Here is an 8,223-nt window from a genome sequence, read left to right on the forward strand (position 1 = left end):
TGAGAAAATTTAAGATATAGCGCATCAATGCCAGTAGTACCCTATGTGCAGTCAGTCTAACAGCAATGCTGCAAGCGCCCGCGACACGAACTTCGTATATCGCGGTCTAAAGGTACCTTAACCTGGGAAGTTCTGCACAACTATACCTTGTTCGGAAGCTTGTTAGAGGCCAACAAGCTGGCAAAAGGACAGGTCTTGAAACCCAGTGGTTGCGGAGAAAATTAAGATATAGCGCATCAATGCCAGTAGTACCCTATGTGCAGTCAGTCTAACAGCAATGCCTGCAAGCGCCCGCGACACGAACTTCGTATATCGCGGTCTAAAGGTACCTTAACCTGGAAGTTCTGCACAAACTATACCTTGTTCGGAAGCTTGTGATGAGGCCAACAAGCTGGCAAAAGGACAGGTTTGAAACCAAGTGGTTGCGGAGAAAATAAGATATAGCGCATCAATGCCAGTAGTACCCCTATGTGCAGTCAGTCTAACAGCAATGCCTGCAAGCGCCCGCGACACGAACTTCGTATATCGCGGTCTAAAGGTACCTTAACCTGGGAAGTTCTGCACAAACTATACCTTGTTCGGAAGCTTGTGATGAGGCCAACAAGCTGGCAAAAGGACAGGTCTTGAAACCAGTGGTTGCGGAGAAAAATTAAGATATAGCGCATCAATGCCAGTAGTACCCCTATGTGCAGTCAGTCTAACAGCAATGCCTGCAAGCGCCCGCGACACGAACTTCGTATATCGCGGTCTAAAGGTACCTTAACCTGAGAAGTTCTGCACAAACTATACCTTGTTCGGAAGCTTGTGATGAGGCCAACAAGCTGGCAAAAGGACAGGTTTTGAAACCCAGTGGTTGCGGAGAAAATTTAAGATATAGCGCATCAATGCCAGTAGTACCCCTATGTGCAGTCAGTCTAACAGCAATGCCTGCAAGCGCCCGCGACACGAACTTCGTATATCGCGGTCTAAAGGTACCTTAACCTGAGAAGTTCTGCACAAACTATACCTTGTTCGGAAGCTTGTGATAAGGCCAACAAGCTGGCAAAAGGACAGGTTTTGAAACCCAGTGGTTGCAGAGAAAATTTAAGATATAGCGCATCAATGCCAGTAGTACCCCTATGTGCAGTCAGTCTAACAGCAATGCCTGCAAGCGCCCGCGACACGAACTTCGTATATCGCGGTCTAAAGGTACCTAACCTGGGAAGTTCTGCACAAACTATACCTTGTTCGGAAGCTTGTGATGAGGCCAACAAGCTGGCAAAAGGACAGGTCTTGAAACTTAGTGGTTGCGGAGAAAATACAAGATATAGCGCATCAATGCCAGTAGTACCCCTATGTGCAGTCAGTCTAACAGCAATGCCTGCAAGCGCCCGCGACACGAACTTCGTATATCGCGGTCTAAAGGTACCTTAACCTGGGAAGTTCTGCACAAACTATACCTTGTTCGGAAGCTTGTGATGAGGCCAACAAGCTGGCAAAAGGACAGGTCTTGAAACCCAGTGGTTGCGGAGAAAATTTAAGATATAGCGCATCAATGCCAGTAGTACCCCTATGTGCAGTCAGTCTAACAGCAATGCCTGCAAGCGCCCGCGACACGAACTTCGTATATCGCGGTCTAAAGGTACCTTAACCTGGAAGTTCTGCACAAACTATACCTTGTTCGGAAGCTTGTGATGAGGCCAACAAGCTGGCAAAAGGACAGGTCTTGAAACCCAGTGGTTGCGGAGAAAATTTAAGATATAGCGCATCAATGCCAGTAGTACCCTATGTGCAGTCAGTCTAACAGCAATGCCTGCAAGCGCCCGCGACACGAACTTCGTCTATCGCGGTCTAAAGGTACCTTAACCTGAGAAGTTCTGCACAAACTATACCTTGTTCGGAAGCTTGTGATGAGGCCAACAAGCTGGCAAAAGGACAGGTTTTGAAACCAGTGGTTGCGGAGAAAATTTAAGATATAGCGCATCAATGCCAGTAGTACCCCTATGTGCAGTCAGTCTAACAGCAATGCCTGCAAGCGCCCGCGACACGAACTTCGTATATCGCGGTCTAAAGGTACCTTAACCTGAGAAGTTCTGCACAAACTATACCTTGTTCGGAAGCTTGTGATGAGGCCAACAAGCTGGCAAAAGGACAGGTCTTGAAACCCAGTGGTTGCAGAGAAAATTAAGATATAGCGCATCAATGCCAGTAGTACCCTATGTGCAGTCAGTCTAACAGCAATGCCTGCAAGCGCCCGCGACACGAACTTCGTATATCGCGGTCTAAAGGTACCTAACCTGGGAAGTTCTGCACAAACTATACCTTGTTCGGAAGCTTGTGATAAGGCCAACAAGCTGGCAAAAGGACAGGTCTTGAAATTAGTGGTTGCGGAAAAAATACAAGATATAGCGCATCAATGCCAGTAGTACCCCTATGTGCAGTCAGTCTAACAGCAATGCCTGCAAGCGCCCGCGACACGAACTTCGTATATCGCGGTCTAAAGGTATTTTAACCTGGGAAGTTCTGCACAAACTATACCTTGTTCGGAAGCTTGTGATGAGGCCAACAAGCTGGCAAAAGGACAGGTTTTGAAACCCAGTGGTTGCGGAGAAAATTTAAGATATAGCGCATCAATGCCAGTAGTACCCCTATGTGCAGTCAGTCTAACAGCAATGCCTGCAAGCGCCCGCGACACGAACTTCGTATATCGCGGTCTAAAGGTACCTTAACCTGAGAAGTTCTGCACAAACTATACCTTGTTCGGAAGCTTGTGATGAGGCCAACAAGCTGGCAAAAAGGACAGGTTTGAAACCAGTGGTTGCGAGAGAAAATACAAGATATAGCGCATCAATGCCAGTAGTACCCCTATGTGCAGTCAGTCTAACAGCAATGCCTGCAAGCGCCCGCGACACGAACTTCGTATATCGCGGTCTAAAGGTACCTTAACCTGGGAAGTTCTGCACAAACTATACTTGTTCGGAAGCTTGTGATGAGGCCAACAAGCTGGCAAAAGGACAGGTTTGAAACCCAGTGGTTGCGGAGAAAATTCAAGATATAGCGCATCAATGCCAGTAGTACCCCTATGTGCAGTCAGTCTAACAGCAATGCCTGCAAGCGCCCGCGACACGAACTTCGTATATCGCGGTCTAAAGGTACCTTAACCTGAGAAGTTCTGCACAAACTATACCTTGTTCGGAAGCTTGTGATAAGGCCAACAAGCTGGCAAAAGGACAGGTCTTGAAACCCAGTGGTTGCGGAGAAAATTTAAGATATAGCGCATCAATGCCAGTAGTACCCCTATGTGCAGTCAGTCTAACAGCAATGCCTGCAAGCGCCCGCGACACGAACTTCGTATATCGCGGTCTAAAGGTACCTTAACCTGAGAAGTTCTGCACAAACTATACCTTGTTCGGAAGCTTGTGATGAGGCCAACAAGCTGGCAAAAGGACAGGTCTTGAAACCAGTGGTTGCGGAGAAAATTTAAGATATAGCGCATCAATGCCAGTAGTACCCCTATGTGCAGTCAGTCTAACAGCAATGCCTGCAAGCGCCCGCGACACGAACTTCGTATATCGCGGTCTAAAGGTACCTTAACCTGGGAAGTTCTGCACAAACTATACCTTGTTCGGAAGCTTGTGATGAGGCCAACAAGCTGGCAAAAGGACAGGTCTTGAAACCCAGTGGTTGCGGAGAAAATCAAGATATAGCGCATCAATGCCAGTAGTACCCCTATGTGCAGTCAGTCTAACAGCAATGCCTGCAAGCGCCCGCGACACGAACTTCGTATATCGCGGTCTAAAGGTACCTTAACCTGAGAAGTTCTGCACAAACTATACCTTGTTCGGAAGCTTGTGATGAGCCAACAAGCTGGCAAAAGGACAGGTTTTGAAACCAGTGGTTGCGGAGAAAATTTAAGATATAGCGCATCAATGCCAGTAGTACCCCTATGTGCAGTCAGTCTAACAGCAATGCCTGCAAGCGCCCGCGACACGAACTTCGTATATCGCGGTCTAAAGGTACCTTAACCTGAGAAGTTCTGCACAAACTATACCTTGTTCGGAAGCTTGTGATAAGGCCAACAAGCTGGCAAAAGGACAGGTTTTGAAACCCAGTAATTGCAGAGAAAATTTAAGATATAGCGCATCAATGCCAGTAGTACCCTATGTGCAGTCAGTCTAACAGCAATGCCTGCAAGCGCCCGCGACGAACTTCGTATATCGCGGTCTAAAGGTACCTTAACCTGGGAAGTTCTGCACAAACTATACCTTGTTCGGAAGCTTGTGATAAGGCCAACAAGCTGGCAAAAGGACAGGTCTTGAAACCAGTGGTTGGAGAAAATTTAAGATATAGCGCATCAATGCCAGTAGTACCCCTATGTGCAGTCAGTCTTACAGCAATGCCTGCAAGCGCCCGCGACACGAACTTCGTATATCGCGGTCTAAAGGTATTTTAACCTGGGAAGTTCTGCACAAACTATACCTTGTTCGGAAGCTTGTGATGAGGCCAACAAGCTGGCAAAAGGACAGGTTTTGAAACCCAGTGGTTGCGAGAGAAAATACAAGATATAGCGCATCAATGCCAGTAGTACCCCTATGTGCAGTCAGTCTAACAGCAATGCCTGCAAGCGCCCGCGACACGAACTTCGTATATCGCGGTCTAAAGGTACCTTAACTTGAGAAGTTCTGCACAAACTATACCTTGTTCGGAAGCTTGTGATGAGGCCAACAAGCTGGCAAAAGGACAGGTTTTGAAACCAGTGGTTGCGGAGAAAATACAAGATATAGCGCATCAATGCCAGTAGTACCCCTATGTGCAGTCAGTCTAACAGCAATGCCTGCAAGCGCCCGCGACACGAACTTCGTATATCGCGGTCTAAAGGTATCTTAACTGGGAAGTTCTGCACAAACTATACCTTGTTCGGAAGCTTGTGATGAGGCCAACAAGCTGGCAAAAGGACAGGTCTTGAAACCAGTGGTTGCGGAGAAAATTTAAGATATAGCGCATCAATGCCAGTAGTACCCCTATGTGCAGTCAGTCTAACAGCAATGCCTGCAAGCGCCCGCGACACGAACTTCGTCTATCGCGGTCTAAAGGTACCTTAACCTGAGAAGTTCTGCACAAACTATACCTTGTTCGGAAGCTTGTGATGAGGCCAACAAGCTGGCAAAAGGACAGGTTTTGAAACCCAGTGGTTGCGGAGAAAATTTAAGATATAGCGCATCAATGCCAGTAGTACCCCTATGTGCAGTCAGTCTAACAGCAATGCCTGCAAGCGCCGCGACACGAACTTCGTATATCGCGGTCTAAAGGTACCTTAACCTGGAAGTTCTGCACAAACTATACCTTGTTCGGAAGCTTGTGATAGGCCAACAAGCTGGCAAAAGGACAGGTTTTGAAACCAAGGTTGCGGAGAAAATTTAAGATATAGCGCATCAATGCCAGTAGTACCCCTATGTGCAGTCAGTCTAACAGCAATGCCTGCAAGCGCCCGCGACACGAACTTCGTATATCGCGGTCTAAAGGTACCTTAACCTGGGAAGTTCTGCACAAACTATACTTGTTCGGAAGCTTGTGATGAGGCCAACAAGCTGGCAAAAGGACAGGTCTTGAAACCCAGTGGTTGCGGAGAAAATTAAGATATAGCGCATCAATGCCAGTAGTACCCCTATGTGCAGTCAGTCTAACAGCAATGCCTGCAAGCGCCCGCGACACGAACTTCGTATATCGCGGTCTAAAGGTACCTTAACTTGAGAAGTTCTGCACAAACTATACCTTGTTCGGAAGCTTGTGATGAGGCCAACAAGCTGGCAAAAGGACAGGTCTTGAAACCCAGTGGTTGCGGAGAAAATACAAGATATAGCGCATCAATGCCAGTAGTACCCCTATGTGCAGTCAGTCTAACAGCAATGCCTGCAAGCGCCCGCGACACGAACTTCGTATATCGCGGTCTAAAGGTACCTTAACCTGGGAAGTTCTGCACAAACTATACCTTGTTCGGAAGCTTGTGATGAGGCCAACAAGCTGGCAAAAGGACAGGTCTTGAAACTCAGTGGTTGCTGAGAAAAATTAAGATATAGCGCATCAATGCCAGTAGTACCCCTATGTGCAGTCAGTCTACAGCAATGCCTGCAAGCGCCCGCGACACGAACTTCGTATATCGCGGTCTAAAGGTACCTTAACCTGAGAAGTTCTGCACAAACTATACCTTGTTCGGAAGCTTGTGATGAGGCCAACAAGCTGGCAAAAGGACAGGTCTTGAAACCACAGTGGTTGCTGAGAAAATTTAAGATATAGCGCATCAATGCCAGTAGTACCCTATGTGCAGTCAGTCTAACAGCAATGCCTGCAAGCGCCCGCGACACGAACTTCGTATATCGCGGTCTAAAGGTACCTTAACCTGGGAAGTTCTGCACAAACTATACCTTGTTCGGAAGCTTGTGATAAGGCCAACAAGCTGGCAAAAGGACAGGTCTTGAAACTCAGTGGTTGCTGAGAAAATTAAGATATAGCGCATCAATGCCAGTAGTACCCCTATGTGCAGTCAGTCTAACAGCAATGCCTGCAAGCGCCCGCGACACGAACTTCGTATATCGCGGTCTAAAGGTACCTTAACCTGAGAAGTTCTGCACAAACTATACCTTGTTCGGAAGCTTGTGATAAGGCCAACAAGCTGGCAAAAGGACAGGTCTTGAAACCAGGGGTGCGGAGAAAATTTAAGATATAGCGCATCAATGCCAGTAGTACCCCTATGTGCAGTCAGTCTAACAGCAATGCCTGCAAGCGCCCGCGACACGAACTTCGTATATCGCGGTCTAAAGGTACCTTAACCTGAGAAGTTCTGCACAAACTATACCTTGTTCGGAAGCTTGTGATGAGGCCAACAAGCTGGCAAAAGGACAGGTCTTGAAACCAAGTGGTGCGAGAGAAAATTCAAGATATAGCGCATCAATGCCAGTAGTACCCCTATGTGCAGTCAGTCTAACAGCAATGCCTGCAAGCGCCCGCGACACGAACTTCGTATATCGCGGTCTAAAGGTACCTTAACCTGGGAAGTTCTGCACAAACTATACCTTGTTCGGAAGCTTGTGATGAGGCCAACAAGCTGGCAAAAGGACAGGTCTTGAAACCAGTGGTTGCGGAGAAAATTTAAGATATAGCGCATCAATGCCAGTAGTACCCCTATGTGCAGTCAGTCTAACAGCAATGCCTGCAAGCGCCCGCGACACGAACTTCGTATATCGCGGTCTAAAGGTACCTTAACCTGAGAAGTTCTGCACAAACTATACCTTGTTCGGAAGCTTGTGATGAGGCCAACAAGCTGGCAAAAGGACAGGTCTTGAAACCCAGTGGTTGCGGAGAAAATTTAAGATATAGCGCATCAATGCCAGTAGTACCCTATGTGCAGTCAGTCTAACAGCAATGCCTGCAAGCGCCCGCGACACGAACTTCGTATATCGCGGTCTAAAGGTATCTTAACCTGAGAAGTTCTGCACAAACTATACCTTGTTCGGAAGCTTGTGATGAGGCCAACAAGCTGGCAAAAGGACAGGTTTGAAACCCAGTAATTGCAGAGAAAATTCAAGATATAGCGCATCAATGCCAGTAGTACCCCTATGTGCAGTCAGTCTAACAGCAATGCCTGCAAGCGCCCGCGACACGAACTTCGTATATCGCGGTCTAAAGGTATCTTAACCTGGGAAGTTCTGCACAAACTATACCTTGTTCGGAAGCTTGTGATGAGGCCAACAAGCTGGCAAAAGGACAGGTTTGAAACCAGTGGTTGCGGAGAAAATTTAAGATATAGCGCATCAATGCCAGTAGTAGTACCCATATGTGCAGTCAGTCTAACAGCAATGCCTGCAAGCGCCCGCGACACGAACTTCGTATATCGCTGTCTAAAGGTACCTTAACCTGGGAAGTTCTGCACAAACTATACCTTGTTCGGAAGCTTGTGATAAGGCCAACAAGCTGGCAAAAGGACAGGTCTTGAAACTTAGTGGTTGCTGAGAAAATTAAAGATATAGCGCATCAATGCCAGTAGTACCCCTATGTGCAGTCAGTCTAACAGCAATGCCTGCAAGCGCCCGCGACACGAACTTCGTATATCGCGGTCTAAAGGTACCTTAACTTGAGAAGTTCTGCACAAACTATACCTTGTTCGGAAGCTTGTGATGAGGCCAACAAGCTGGCAAAAGGACAGGTCTTGAAACCAGTGGTTGCGGAGAAAATACAAGATATAGCGCA

This window comes from Patiria miniata, unplaced genomic scaffold, assembly GCF_015706575.1.
Source record: "Patiria miniata isolate m_02_andy unplaced genomic scaffold, ASM1570657v1 HiC_scaffold_5, whole genome shotgun sequence".
NCBI classification, from domain to species: domain Eukaryota; kingdom Metazoa; phylum Echinodermata; class Asteroidea; order Valvatida; family Asterinidae; genus Patiria; species Patiria miniata.